Source organism: Equus przewalskii, chromosome 26 (genome assembly GCF_037783145.1).
Source record: "Equus przewalskii isolate Varuska chromosome 26, EquPr2, whole genome shotgun sequence".
Classification (NCBI taxonomy): Eukaryota; Metazoa; Chordata; class Mammalia; order Perissodactyla; family Equidae; genus Equus; species Equus przewalskii.
This window is the reverse complement of record NC_091856.1, coordinates 15,046,206-15,062,082: the sequence shown is the minus strand read 5'-3', so window position 1 is coordinate 15,062,082 and position 15,877 is coordinate 15,046,206. Positions and strand designations below refer to the sequence as shown.

Genomic DNA, 15,877 nt, shown 5'->3' with positions numbered 1-15,877 from the left:
AGAGAGGCTGTAAGAGTGGGTGGGTGTTGGCTCCAGGAATTTTAAGGCAGGAAGCAGCAGGAGCCACGCACATCTGTAGAGACACTTCCAGAGATGCTGGGCACACACGCCGTGTCACCTGCCCCTCCGTCTCAGGCTGTGTCGCGAGCAGCAGCGTTCTCCTAACATGTCTGCTGTGGGCTGGGTGAGTGGGAGAAATTCTCCTCACTCAGCCAAGCTGCAACAATTTAATCCAGGAGAAAAGGCGGTTTCTACACACACACACACACAGTCATGTTCTGTGCAGTGTTAATTTGGAGACAAAGAATAAAAAATGTCTCACTCAAAAAGACAGAGGTTGTGATAAACTGCAAATATGATAGAATAAAATGGTGGAAAGTTCTAGGGTAGATTTCTTTTATCAAAATCATGTACACAAATAACCCAACGTAATTGTAAATTTTGCAAGACAAATCATTCAGCTGGACATGCCAAACGATGCAAATTAGATAGGTGATCTTTCTTAAATTGGCCTTTGGGAGGGCACTATATGTGGGTGGGGCTCGCTTGGGTCACAGTCAATATGAAGCCTGGAGTCGGTCTGCCCAGGTCCAACTCCGAGCTCTATCATTTGCTCCCTGTGTGGCCTCAGGTAAGGTCTTATACCTCCCTGGGTCTCAGTCTTCTCTTGCATCAAGAGGAGATAATAATTATACCTGAACCATATGGTTGGGGCATGGATTAAATGAGATGATACACGGAAAGGACCTAGAACAATGCCTGGTACGTAGCAAATGCTCGATAAATTTTATTTGCTATTTTCTTATTGCCACATGTTTACTTCTAGGAGTAAAACTGGTTTTCAAAGGATATATCTGCCTTGTATTCACAGCATAACTTTTCCATTGGCATCACTCTTCATACTTTTCTTCTCCATACTTCTCAAATGTAGACAACGAACATCACATAAATGTGATTAATTTAAGAAGAGAAAGGCCTGCCCTTATGATAGCGTACTTGTTCAGTGTTTTGTTTCCAAAAGGTACATAGGGGAGTGGGTGGTACTGAGATATTTACTGCGCTGGATTATTTTCCTTTACTCACATATGCAGGGAGAAACTTGTTAGACAAGACATGATGGCATTTTATAATACAACAGCCAAATCGTGGAGAAAACAATAATGTAGGAGGCTGGCTGTTGTGCTCTGTGTTAACAGAAGCTTTTATTTTATGTAGGTGCTATGTTTCTGGGGATGCGCTGGCACCACTGCTTTTCAAATCAACTAATAATAATTTGTGCTATAACCAAGTTCTTCTATGCAATGTACAGACTTTTAAGAAATATTAGCTTATAATCTCAAGCCACTGGGACATAATATCCAAGTCAGGGACATAACATTTCTGCCAAAGTAAGGCCTGAGAATATTTTAGGAACTTACCGTTTACCAAAGAACTTTAATCAATGATGCCTCATTGCCGCTTAATCCCAGAGTGCATCCAAGAACACACAATATATGACAGCAGATGGAAAAAGTGAGACTCAGGGGGACAGCCCCCCATCCAGCCTCTCAGAGGTACCACACGATAAAGCAAGGACCTCTAGAACCAGCCACTATCTCTATTCTAAGATTTCTCAAGAGTAGGTTTACTGGACTTTATCATTCATTCCCACTGACTATCAAGAAATGTAGTTGTCCTACATTTAAATCCAGGACCAAGATACAGTATGTCATGGATACAAGATGCAGAGGATTGGATATTTCCACCAATGTTAACTGAGTGCTATGTGTTTGCTACAGACTGTTTGTGTCCTCACTCCAGAGTGCCCACCATCATAGTAGTGAACCATGCCTTGGACAGAAGCCATATTACCAGATGGTACAGGCAGTGAACCCTCACATGCTCGAACAGTAGACTCATTGGTGGTCACTGTGAACAGATATGATCACGAAAGACGCAGGTTTTAAGTTAGTTCTTTGAGAATGGGTAGAAATTAGGTAGATACAGATTAATGGGCAGCACATTCCAGGCAAAGGGAACTGTGTGAGCAAGGGGAAAAATATACTGCGTATTCCAGGGACAATGAGAAGGGAAATCTAACCGGGGTGCAGAACTCGCCTTTAGGAATAGAGATCAAAGATTCAAAAGGTTGGCTAGACCACTGAGGGCCTTGAGTGCCAAGCCAAGAAGTTTGGACTTTATTATACAATGTAATGTCATTGTAGGGTTCTAAGTGAGAGCACGATATGGTGAAATGGCATTTTAGGAACATTAATCTGGCACTGGTGTATAGGATGGATTAATAGGGGTCAGGATACTTTTCCTGTAAAGGCTCAGATAGTAAACATTTTGGGTTTTGTGAGACACACAGTGTCTGTTGCAACTACTTAATGCTGCCATTACAGTGCAAAAAAACAGCCTCAGACAAATATAAATGAATGAGTGTGGCTGTGTTATAATCCTTTATTGACAAACACAGGTAGTGGGCCAGATTTAGCTCATGGTCATAGTTTGATGACCTTCAGATGGAAGGATCATTGAGTGTGTTAGGAGGATGCTACATTCACCCCGGGGGTGTGGTGGGGATGGATGAACTAACAAGCCCGTCCAGCTTAGAGCTGTTCCAATCAGAATAGAAAGAAAAGGACAAATACAAAAACCAGAACTGATGAGGCTCAGGACTAACAGGATCTAGGCGGCGAGGCAAGGTGGTGTCTTGGCTTTGAACCACACAGACCAGAATGCAGGTGCAGGAAAGGGGAAAAGTGGGAAAGCAGTGCCATCCCATTTGTGCTGTATTCATATTTTCCCTGAGGAAACTCCTTACTGGGTTAGAGCTTGAAATCAACCAGTTGTTAACATCTGCAGTGGGGCATCAGCATCAGCATGTTCATATCTGCATTCTGTCTGATGAAGACCCTGGGTTTGGCCCCATCACAAGGACCTTTTGTGCATCTATGGCTGGTACAGTATTCTTTCATTAGTTGAGTCCCTTCCACAGTGATGGGGTTAGGATCTGACGTCACTCCTAACTGGACAAGAGGTAAGATGTACAATCAGGCTCTGTACAGAATTAGACATGAGTCAAGGGACAGCATGCTGGAGCACAACACCATTGGGATCCTGACACTTGCTCACCTGGACTGCTGAGGTGTGAGCTGTGCTCCCCACCTGGCTCCCTAGACCTCTAAACCACTACTTCTTGGGCCCTCTTCTTCCTCCAGACATTTAGCCTCCATGATTTCCTTTCCTCTCACCAACTATACAACCTACATGCTGATAACTTGCAGGTCTATATTTTCAGCCTAGATCTTTTTTGAGCTCCAGATTCCCATCTCCAACTGCCAACTGTTCATATCCAGTCCCTCAAACTCAACCCTTGCAGTTATCATCTTGGCCATCCCTCCTTCCTGACTCTCACATCTGTTCCTTCTGTATTCCTCATCTCAGCAAATGACATGACTCAAGTCAGAAATTTTAGTTATCCTAGACACTTCACTTTCTTGAAAGACCAAGTCCTATTGATTCTGCTTATCATCTTCCACATCTTCTGCTTCCCCACTATAATCTCTATTACTACTCCCTCCTTTAACTCCCCCCTGCACATGGAGACTATTCTACATTAGTATTGTTAGCATTCTGTAGCACTTAACTGTTTACACTCCGTTTCCATCTGGATTACTGCAGGGGTTCCCCCACTAGTCTTCCTCCTCTGAGTCTTGGCTCTGAGCAAGGCACCCTCTGCACTCCTCCTGGAGTGATATTCTGAAATGGAAATCTGACTATCTCCAACCCTTGCCTAAAATCTCAGAATGTTTCCCATTGCCTACAGTGCAAATAGCAAGTCCCTTAGCATGGCCAATGCGGCCTCTCTCTATCTTGCAGCTTCATCTCAAGTCATGATCCCCCAACCGTAAGCTCCAACCTCAACAAATGATTTGCAGTTTTCTGATCTGCCAGGGTGGTTCATGCCTTCCTGGTTTTGCTCTTACTTCTTCCTCTAACAATAATGGATTTCCCTCACTGCTTCATCTGACAAAAAACCATTCCTCTTGAACGACACACCTTAAATATCAGTGAAGTTAGACCATTTGCCCAGCCTGCCTGCCTTCGGAGAACCCACCTACTACCACTGTAAATGGTGCTGATGGGAATGCCAGTCATGGGTAGTCACATATAGCCTGGCTCATCCTTGCCACAGGGACTTGTGTGTGACACAGGTTAGACCAATCACACTACCTTATTTTGTTGCAATTGCAATTGGTCCAGGGGGTGGCTAAATGACCCAACATGACCAATAAGAGACATTTCTAGGGACAGACAAATGAATACTGGAAGAGAAAACCTCCCTCTCAACTAAGGTTAAGCTGGGAGAAATGGGGTAAATCTGAGCGGCAATTTTTCCAAGCCACATGGAAGAAATGTATCCATGTTGGAGAAAGGTCAACATGCAGAGAGAAGCAGAGCTGAAAGAGAGACAAAAAAAAGGATCCTAATGACATCGAGGCCCAGATTTAGTTAAGCATGAAGCCAGACCATCCCTGGGCTTCCTAAATTACATCCACTAATAAATCTCCCTTTTGCTTAAGCTAGTTTGAGTGGTGTTTCCGTCAATTGCATCTCAAAGAGTACTGACAAATACAGAAGCCTTTTCTGCTCCCTCCAAATAGAACTCATCACTCCCCCTTTTTTCCTCCCCTCAAAGGCTGAGGATCTTTCTACATTAGTACCTTGAGCACTTTAGCATTTATACACTTAACTGTTTATACATCTTCTCCCTCTACCACACTGTGGGCTCCCTGAGGACGAGGATCTTGGCCAATGCATCCCCAAAGCCTAGAGCATTTCATGATGAAGATACATCATAGATGCTCAGGAAGTATCTCTGAATGAGATACATGCTCTCCTCTGATCACGTTCCTGTCTGTCCATACCTCTCAATCAAATGCATTATGATTTTGCACTCACGATTTCAATGGCAGTAAAACATATCATTGAAAACACATTAGCCATCAGTCCATAAAATCACAAGTGTCTGTCTGTTGAAGACATTAGCCCATGTGGAATAGACCATTATCGCTATGCATATAAGAAAAGAGTTGAAAAAGCTAATTCTGGGAAAGAATCATGGAAAGCTTATTCTGGGGAGAAAGCTAGGGGAAGTGGAAATTCCAGAGAAAGCATAATGAGCTGACAGTAGCAAACCCTTCAGGGGGAAATGTGCCTCCAGAGACATCTGGAATGAAGTGCTCTCCACCCATTAGGAAGATTTCCGGATCCCTCCACTATCTGGGAGGCCTAGCAAGCCACTTTCATGTCTTTCTGTAAATTATATATTTTTGCTGGCAACTATTTTCTGGAAGTATTGCAACATTATGAAACTGCAAACTCTTAGTATAGTAAGGAGCACCCATACAGAATGGAGCACATTGTTCAAAGGTAGTTAATAAGTTTGATGGGAAGAGAGGCATTAAACTTAGTTAGGAAACCTATGTCCACCTTTGTGTAGCTTCAAGCAGACTCCCTCTTCTCCTCTCCTGCTGTCTGTGCTGTAACCCAAACACTGGGAAATGCAAGGGGGTGGCTGGGGGAGGGGTCCCCACTGAGTCTTTGAGAAACAGCGACAGAGGGGAAGAGGCTGAGCAGGGAAGGCAGTAAGAAGCAGAGATATGGTGTTGCTTTCCTCTGCTGAGGCCCATTCTGATGGGGGCTGACACTTAGAGCCCCAGGGCCCAGCAGTGGGAAGGAACCAGAAGACCTACTCAAAGCACTGTTGCCATCAAGATATCCCAGAATGTAGATGAGAGGGAAAAAAAGATAATACATTCAGTTTTAGATGTTGCAATCTTTCCTCTGGCCATTGCTAGAGAAAGAAAATTTGGCGTTGACCCTTCCCACGGTGAGCTAAAGAGAATTGCGCATCCCTCCCTTCACACAGTGACTTTGGGCCAGCTGGTTCCTAGGCTTTTGCCATGCAGGACCAGAGAAAGGGGTAGATTGCTGAAAAACTGCCAGAACCAGACTGTTTAAACAGCTTGCACTTGGAAAGGGAATGGGGATATGGTAGACAGGGGGCAAGTCAAAGATTGAGAAAAGGAGAGAAGGGATGAAGAAAGAAGAGCTGAAAGGGCTTGGGGATAGCTTTGAAGTTCAAGAGCTTACAAACAAAAGGGCTGAGATATTAAGACCAGAAGATCAGAGAGAGAGAATCTTAAGATATTTTATGGTAGCTTGCAAAATGAATCCCCTTTGATGTTCTCCAAAAGATTCCAGTAAGGATACTGAACTTTTGCCTTCTAGACTGTGTTTCTTTGAACGTGACTTCACACCGAAACTGGATCACCAGGGTGCCAGGTTGTATATAGATTACACTAAGAAGGGAGGTGATGTTTTGAGAATTAAATTATGGAAAATCAACTTGCAAATGGGGATCTGATGAGCTTTTCTATTATGGAATCAGAATGTCATCTCGGCCATGGTTAGATTATAACTATTGTTTAATGCTGCTGCAGAACCAATGCTATTTATACATGTGAGGAAAGAAAAGGAAGGCGGTCTGCGGAAAACTGAGAACCTGAGTGATCAGGTATAAAACAAGGAGGTGCCCACTCAGCTTTGTCCAATTGCCTGTCCAGTTGCCTTGAATGTTAAGTTTGCTCAGCAGACACATCGCTACTAGAGATCAATGATGTGATCCCAACATCATTAGATATTAAAACTCTCTCTCCTGGCTCAGACTTCAAGGTCACTGATCATGATTCTGATTATATTCAGGCTTCCCAAGCGGTTAGCTAAATGGAGAGAGAACATTTGTTAAGCCCTCTGCCATGTTCATCCACTGTACAATGAAGAAATTGACACTCGGGTTTGTAGATGAGTGGATAGAAAGCTAAGTTGGTGTGTGGTTTTCTGATGCCGCAAAACTAAGGAGCAGAACCTGCAGTCAGCTTAAAAGGCTTGGTCAAAAGAACAACTCGATTTCCTCTAATCACACTATTCTGCCTGGCCAGGCACCCATTCGAGCTACAACATCACCATGTGAAGTGGAGAATTCCACAACTATTCACTCCTCATCTCTTAGTTATAACCAGCATTTCCATTTAGGTAATTTCTCTTTTATTCGACTGATTACTTGGCCTTGAACTTGCTGTCTATTGGTAAAAGAGGGAACTGCCTATGTGTTTGTTTTTAATAGTAATTATAAAGACAAGAGAAAGAGTTTTAATTGGGAAAAGAAGACAATGATTAGTTCAAACTTCACTCCTCATTTTTGAAAGGATACTTTAACATCTAAAATCTTAAGAAACATCATATAGAGTTTAGATGCAAAATTGTTCATTGCACTGAACAGTTAGTATAGCTAGCCTATTAGTGCCAGGTCAAATGCATGACGCAGGAGAGTTTTAGTTTCAAGTCCTTTGTAGATACTTTATAGTCCATATGAATTATATCTGAAGTCTATTTTAAGGTCTGTTCACGGCCTTACTCTTTAAATAATTGTTTAACTGCGTAGCCATATTTTTGCTTTAATGGTCGTAACATCAAATTCTTTGCTAGGAGTGCCTCCCTTTAGTGTCCTTCTCTGAAGACCAAGAAGGACAGTGGTCTGATATAGCTCTAAAATAAGATCTGCTTCTTGATATAGTGATAAGCCCATTGTGGTGAAAAAATCAAGCACTTTCTATAATAGGTAGAATCGTAGAGAACTCTGAGGAAGTTCCAAATGCCAGAAACCACATAATTCAATTCATTTGCAGAATGCAACCTCCATACCATCACTCTCAACATATTGCATTATTCCTGCCACAAAGCAACATGAGCACTGAACTAGGAGTCAGGAGACCTGGCTTCACGTAGAGGTTCTGCCACCAGCCCCCGGGTGGCTCAGACGAGTCCCTTATTGTTTCTGGGCCTTAGATCCCCCACGTGTGAAATGAGCAAGTTGGACCAGCTTCGTTCCAAGGTTCCTCCCATCCCTGATTCCACGATGCTAAGAAGAGCCACGACTTCACGTTCTAGACTCGCATCTGCCCTTCCTCATGTATACAGTAATACTAATAAACATTTACCTAGCGCTGATTGTGTGCCAGGCACCATGCTGATTAATAGATATTAACCATTTAATCTTTACAACAACCCACGGGGTTAGGTACTATCATTATCCCCATTTTACAGAGCAGAAAACTGAGGCACGGGGAGATAAAGAGATAAAGTCACACAGCTAGTAAGTGTCAATCAGAATTGGAACTCAGCATGAAATACAGAAATAGAAATGTCTTAAGGTGCTACCGTGGCGCTGAAATGAGGAACAACAAAAGTGGAGCCAAGCACATTTCCTGACAGAGTGCAGGGACTCAATGAATAAAGGGGCTCCCTTTGTACCCAGTATGAAGCTTTTGGCTTAGGATTTTGCCTAGGCAACTGCAATTTACTCATGGAACCAAAATTTGGTTCTGTAGTGGTTGAAGCCAAGAATAACAATGATGGTGGTGGTAAAAATAATGATAATAATAACAATGGCAGCCAAGTTTATTGACTACTTGCTATGTGTGAGGCACTATTGGAAGGAGTCCTGTTCAGTTTTTCACTTAATCCTCATAACGCTTTGAGGTAGGTACCTTTAATATGCTCGATTTTATGGATGAGAATAGTCAAGTCTTAGCTAGGGGGACAAAACATGTTCAAGGTCATGAGCTAGGAAGTGGCCAAGCAAGGGTTGAAACCGAGACAGTCTGACTTCAGAGCACTTTATCAGGAACGGAGACGTGTTTCAGCTACTAATGCTTGTTTAGTTCTGAGTGAACTCCACACCGGACACATGAAACATATAACCTCATTCCCTTCAGGCTCGCATGCCAAAACCATCCGGAACAAATGAGATGCTAAAAAGGCCAAACATTCTGATGTCAAATCCTTCCACTCCTAAAACAAGAAGCCTCTTGCAAAATCCATGAGCATTTCCCAATTCCAAACAGAAATAGGTCAAGGCTGGGTTGGAACCTTTTAAAATGCCTAGTGAATCAATATATTCATTTACTTCAATCCCTTTAGAAGATATTTCCAGGGACTGACTGATCTAATAAGGACAGCAACTGCAAATTTCTCCCTCATTTGAACTTTTCATCTCAGAATGACTACTGTGAATGAGGCAGCAGCTGGGAAAGCGCTCAGTTTACCGCGTTGGGCTCCTGAGTAGAGAGGACTTTGTAAATCCAGGGCTTCTAGATATCAGAATATATCTCCCTAAAACTAGATGACAGGAAGAGTCAGGGGCAGAGGCATTCGCTAAATTGAGAGTGTAATCTTAGGAAGATGTGCATGGCCTGGAGGAAACGTCCCTCGGCAGGAAGCAGGAGTAGACACAACGTGGACCACACAATAAGCGGCTTCCCTGTTGGCTCCTCGTAGATCTCAGAGCAGCAGCTCACGGAACAGTGGAGGGGCTGGGAGTCAACTGAACATAACTGTGGTTGTTGGAAATACAAAACAAAATAGTGTGCACAAAATTAGAAAGAGAACACAATGCGCAGCATTCTGCTGACAACAAAGGAACGCAAACTGCAAGAAATTAGCATAATCCCAAATGGTCACCTACATGCCTTTTCTGACGATTACCAATCACATTTTTTGTTTGTTTGTTTCTTTAGACGCCTATATCTGTTGAATATCTATCTATGTCTATATCCATGTCTATATCTATCTATCAGAAAGGTATAAAGAAGGAAATATAAATAGCCCAGATAAACATAGCATTTAAAATATATAATATAAACCAAACTAATAAATGTGTATGGTGAGAAAATTCAAACAATACACAAGTAAAATAAACAGCTGAATCTCCCTTCACCCCACCCCCATAAATTTCATTCCTATAGGTTTTGAATGTATCTTACTAGGGAAAAAATATGAATATGCCAACCTATTATCCATAGGGATATACTATTCTTTACATAAAAGGAATTACACCATATACTTTCTGCTTTTCAGCTTACTTTCTTCTTAGTGATGTGTCGTCAACATTTTTCTATATCAGCACATAGAGTCCCACTCCATTCTTTGTAACTGCTGCCTGGTGGTTCACAGATGCATCTTAATTTATTTGCCAGTCTGCTGCTGATAGATTGTTCAGGTGGTTCCCAGCGTTTTATTTGCTATTATAAACAGGGCTGCAATGAATCTTCTTCTACATACATCTTAGATGTATTTTTGTGACTATATCCACAGGGTAAATTTCTAGAAGTAGAACTGCTGAGTCAAAGGATTTGGGCATTTAAAACTTTAATAGCGGGGCTGGCCCCATGGCCGAGTGGTTAAGTTCGCGCGCTCCGCCGCAGGCGGCCCAGTGCTTCGTTGGTTCGAATCCTGGGCGCGGACATGGCATTGCTCATCAAACCACGCTGAGGCGGTGTCCCACATGCCACAACTAGAAGGACCCACAATGAAGAATATACAACTATGTACCGGGGGGCTTTGGGGAGAAAAAGGGGAAAAATAAAATCTTTAAAAAAAAAAAAAACTTTAATAGGGTCAAACTGCCCTCCAAAAGATATTTTCTCTATGTTTTAAATGATATAAATCTGAGTAGAAAATAAGACTCAGGCAACTAATAAGAGTTTTGACAGTTTTTCCCCTTATTAGCCATATCTTTAGTGGCCCGGGGGATTTTAAATGAAAAAAAAAATATCTACTACTTTGTTAATAACTGCAAAATATTCTTAAAACATACTTGGGTAATCTGTCCTTATGATAACCTATTACTCTGGGCTTTCAGATTTTAAAAAATGAAGATATGCTACCATACGAACACAAGTCTGCGATGACTCCATCGGTTTTCTGCGAGGAATCAGATTTGTACCTCTCTTCCTTGCACTATTAATGTTAAAATTATCACATAGCCAAGTTGTGCCCACTTGTCTATCATGAAAGAAGGTTTTGCTTCTGTTATGGTTGCTGTCCTCCAAGGTATAAAGTGCAAAAATTCCCATCCACCAAGATAATTTCTAGATGGACTCAGGCAATGTAAAAAACGAAAACAGGAGAAAATACAGTGACTATCTGATTTTAGGATGGGAAAAGACTTTAAAAACATAAAGCATAGAAAGAAACCACAAAGCACAAAAGCAATAAAATTCATTACATAAAACTTAAACTTTTAGATTTTTATGGTACCAACTAAACATAACAACTCAAAGGCAGGTGCCAATCCGGGAAAAAAACTGGCAACATACATGTCAAAAGGCCAAGACCTTTCATAAATAAAGAGTTCTTACAAAACAATATGATTTGCAAAGAAAGATATGAACCCTTAAACATAGAAAAAAGGATAAAATATAGGGAAAATGTTCAACATTATTAATAACCAAAGAAAGGCAAATGAAGCACTGAGATGCCATTTTCCACCTGTGAAATGTGCTTCTTCCCTTTCCTACACACACACAGAATATTTTACTTTATTTATCTAATTTTGTGAGGAAGATTGTCCCTGAGCTAACATCTGTGCCAATCTTCCTCTATTTTTTACATGGGATACCACCACAGTGTGGCTTGACAAGCAGTACTCGGTCCGCACCTGGGATCCAAACCTGCAAACGCCAGGCTGCCAAAGCAGAGCCTGGGAACCCAACTACTATGCTACCGGGCTGGCCCCTTTATTTTAAAATAACATGTGTTCTGCATTGGAGAAAGTGTGAGGAAAGAGACTCTCACTTTAACCTGTGTCAGAATTCTAACTAAGAATTGTCTTTCTGGAAGGTTATGCCAAAAGTTTTGATTGACTTTGTCATAAGGAATTTATCCAGAGGAAATTATCTTTGATATGCTCAAAGATTTTTGTAAAGAATATTCAATACAGAGATATAAGCAACACACACAAAAAATCAAACCAAAAATGATTGGTTAAATAAGATGGCATCTTATGAACCATCCAATGACTTCCTTTTTCACCTGGAAAAAAAAATCAAAGCAAGCCCAGCCATGATCCATTGCCTGCCTTTCTCTGGCACCTCATCTTGTCCCTCTCTCCTCCTCCTTACTTTCCACTCCAGCCACATTAGCCTTAACCAGAGATCTGCCATGAGAGGCTTGGAGGGAGGGCAGGCAGGCGGGGATCTGCACTAAGTCTGGCTCAGAATCAAGTAGTACTTTTCTTTCCTTTTCCATTACCCTCCATGTGTATACCTCTCTTGGGAAACCTCTAGAGTTATGGCTGCAGTCTGGGGCAAGACTCAAGATGTCTGGCTGTTAATACCATGAAAGTGGTGCCCTAACCTCATTATTTCTAACATCTGGCTTCCAGTCTCATCCAGTTCTTAACATGCATGAGCCAGTTGGACGCCTCCACACCTTGACCTTAACTCTCCCCACAGTGTACAACCCTCAATGACCATTAAGATCACCTGAGGAACATTAAAAAGTACCAAGCCCAGGCCCCACCTCGAGAGAACCTGATCTCATTGGTCTGGGCATCGGAGGCTGTACGTGCTCCCAGGTAGCTCTAATGTCAGCCAAGGCGGAAAAGCATTGCTGGGCATGTGGCAAGCGCCGTCCAGGCTGATAAGCTGTTCCTACTGCTTAAGCCAGTTTGAATTCTTTCTTCATCAGCCTGAAATAAGCTATTTGGTTAAATTTTGGTAGAAGACAGCACTGGGTCAGTCACTTTTCTATTTTGCAGCTAAGTCCTTGCTTTCTTTGCTTTTCAAAGGCTGGGTTTCAGCCACAGGTGGATGAGGTTTTTGACATAAGGGCTTATAGAACCAGTACCGAGCACGTGGCTTTCAAGAGTCCACGCTGTCTTTTCATTGTCATATTTATCATCCTTTCCAGCTGATGTCTCATTTCTTTTACCCTTCTGTGAGGCCCCTTCTCTTAGAATTAGTTAACAGTACTATTTTCTACCCCAGGACGTGGCGGCTAGACCAGGTCAGACGGGACCAGAAAACACCTCACACAGAATCTGGCTTTGATCTAAGGTAAACAAGTTTTGTGCTTTAAAAATTTGTTTAAATGCCTCAATGCTCCACTAGATTTCAAAATTCAGAAAGACAATAGTTAAGAAAAAGATCATCCCTAAGAATGGGTTTCTTCTATGCAGCCTCTACCAATAACACCTGGTGGGTGGGAGAACACGAAAAATACGACCTGAGTGGGTCCTCGACCAGCTTCGAGTCACAGGCAACAGACCCCACCTGTACCTCCAAAGCCTCAAGGGATTCCCTATTGGGCCTCACTTGGTGACATGATGACACCATGATGACATCCTGGGGACTGATTCTCAAAGAGAGGGAATCAGTTCTAGCGAGGGCCTGTGAGACCCATGGATCTCTCTGAACTGGCTCAGCCTCCCTGGGGATACCCTGCACATAATGAGCACTTCCCCTTAGTTCTGGCACTTTCCGTGATCATAGCATTTATTTCAGGCTAGTTACTGATCCGAGTGAAGACTGAAGAACCTGCGCCGATATTTGATAAAAGTCTACTTTAATGAAAAGTATATAAAATAGGGCAAGAATGAGAAATCACAAACATGGCAAATGGCAGGCTTCGCCCACCCCTACTATCACATTTCTACTTCTCATTTGCCTTCTTGACATGTGAAAGCCAACCAACTCACAAAAGGAAAATTATCCAAGAAACAAACAAGATCATCTTAAGTGACGCTGAATAGTAATTTCTTGACGTATTTTCAGTGGGGAAGGTATCTCTCTGCAAATTCGCAGCTGGATGTCTTACGCGCAGGCTCATTTTGAGGTGTCTGCCTCCCTAAAGAGTTATTAACGAATGCCAAGCTGGAGTCCTGGGCTCTGCTCCCTGCATTTTATCTTTGGAAGATTCCCACCTTCCAGCAGATGGCTGAAGGTGCCATAGGTCATATCTAGCTATTGGGCATTGCATTTTCTAGAGAACAAAGGGTTTTGTGAAAACACCGTGATATTGTGATGTGATATTGACTGTTCTCTCTCTCTCTCCCCCTCTCCTTTCCTTCCTCCTCTCTCTTTTATAAGAAGTCCATGTTCTATCTTACAACTTCTATCCTCTAGTGCAGGGATTGGCAAACTTGCTCTGTAAAGAGCCACATCGTAAATATTTTAGGCTTAGGACCGTCTTTGTCTCGACTACTCAGCTTGGCCCTGTAGCAAAGAAACAGCTGCAGATGATACATGAACGAATGGGCGTGGCTGTGCCCCATCTGGCCCCAGGCCGTAGTTTGCAGACCCTGGCCATACAGCTTCAAAAACCAACTAGCACCTCTCAGCTCAGCTATTGACACAAGCTCCTGAAATCCTAAAAACAAGCTGTGGATGTGTGTGGGAGGTGGTGGTGGTGGTGCTGGGTGGGCGCACGTAGATAAGTCACAGAGAAAGGAAACATGAGAAAAACATCAAGTCTCACAAGCCCTAAGGGTCACCTACAGTCTTGCTGCTCTATCATATGCAGCAAAGGAAATGTCTTCCCCAGACCCACTGCTCCCTCTGTTTCCCACGGCTGAGAGGGCAGGAGCGCTGGGTTTGAGCCCTAGCCCCATAACATAGCCTCTGGAGACTTCGGGCAAGTCACTGGACATCTCAGGGCCTCGGTTTGGGCATCTGTAAAAGTTGGCATACAAAAATCTGCATCGCCCTGCCCCTAGGGTTAAAGGGAGGTCACAGGGAATTAAAACGTGCCATCAGTGCCTGGGCCTTTCAGAGTGTGGGTCAGTGACACTCCCTGGCAGGCAGGTGTGTGCTCATTTTTGAACCCACTCAACACATTCATTCAGATACATTCCTGTTCTCAATTCAGCTGATTTATTTGACAGGAACAAGTTTATCGACCAATAAAGGGAAAGAAAAGAAGAAGAGAATGAGAGGACGAGGGGAGTGGATTTTACAATTTCTAAAACCACAATCCTGGCAATTAACTTTTTGTAAAGGCTGGCTTATTATACAAAGACTGCAGACTGCTGTTTATCCACAAGAGAAAAGTCAAATACTGGCATGGAAGGCCACTTACGACCTATGTGGCCACATTGCCTCCTCCTCCTCTGTCTGTCAAATCTCCCTTGTGCGTCTCTTATAAGGACATCTGTCATTGAGTTTAAGATCCACCTGGATAATCCAGGACAATCTCAATATCTTCAACTCAAGTACATCTGCAAAAGACTCCCTCTCCCAATAAGGTCACACGCACAGGTTCCAGCAATTTGACCTGGGGGGCTCTTTTTGGTCTACCACACACAGGTGTTACTAACACAGCCACTTTCCCAATGGCTGCATTTTGGGTGGAATTGAAGGCCAGGTGCCTAGTTAGATATCAGCCACCGTGAACTCGTGGAAAACGGAAATTGTTCACCTGATGGGATGCTGTCCTGGCCAATATTCAACAGGGACTATAAATTTGAAACAGAAAAAAACATATCTGTTGCATACTGTGCTGTTGGGCGGGTAAGGAAGCTGCTATAGAAGAAAAGCAAAGGAATACTCTTGAGTCGGTGTATCCCTTATTCTTAGAGGAAAGGAGGGAGCCAGGAGGAAGAAGGGAGGGGATGCTTATTGAGTGTTACATGCACCTGGAATTGTCAGAGATGACTTTATTTAAGTCTCACAACACCAAAAAGAAGGTTGCATTGTCCCTACTTTGCAGAGGAAGAAACTAAGGCTCAGATGGGTGGAACGCCCAGGGCATAGAGGGAGGAAGGAGGGGGTGCTGGTATTTGCACCCAGCCCTGTCTAGTTTTGAGCCCACACTATGTTAGCCCCAAAGCCAAGGCTACAGTGATATAGGGTATTCGGGCCTGGTGCCATCTTCCTTCGACACCTGCATCCTGCATCACAAAGCTTGGTGAGGGCCAGCCAATTGAGGAACTTGGGCAACAAAGAACCATAATGGCCAGAGACTTTGCATATGGTGCCTAACCCTCACC

The 15,877-nt window shown here is 43.0% G+C and overlaps 1 protein-coding gene across 21 annotated transcripts in view; it reads right to left on the bottom strand.

Moving 5' to 3' along the window:
* The window catches only part of PALM2AKAP2 (PALM2 and AKAP2 fusion), a 467,702-nt gene that overhangs the window by 276,710 nt on the left and 175,115 nt on the right, over positions 1 to 15,877 (bottom strand). For 4 of the 21 annotated variants that reach the window (XM_070594983.1, XM_070594971.1, XM_070594980.1 and 1 more), the window contains exon 1: positions 72 to 167. The exons of 15 other annotated variants lie outside the window; for them this stretch is intronic. The gene's annotated coding sequence lies outside the window, so the exon portion shown is untranslated. Of the gene's footprint in view, positions 1 to 71; positions 374 to 15,877 lie in introns of those variants that run through there. 2 more of the 21 variants (XM_070594977.1, XM_070594969.1) reach the window with 2 other exon arrangements.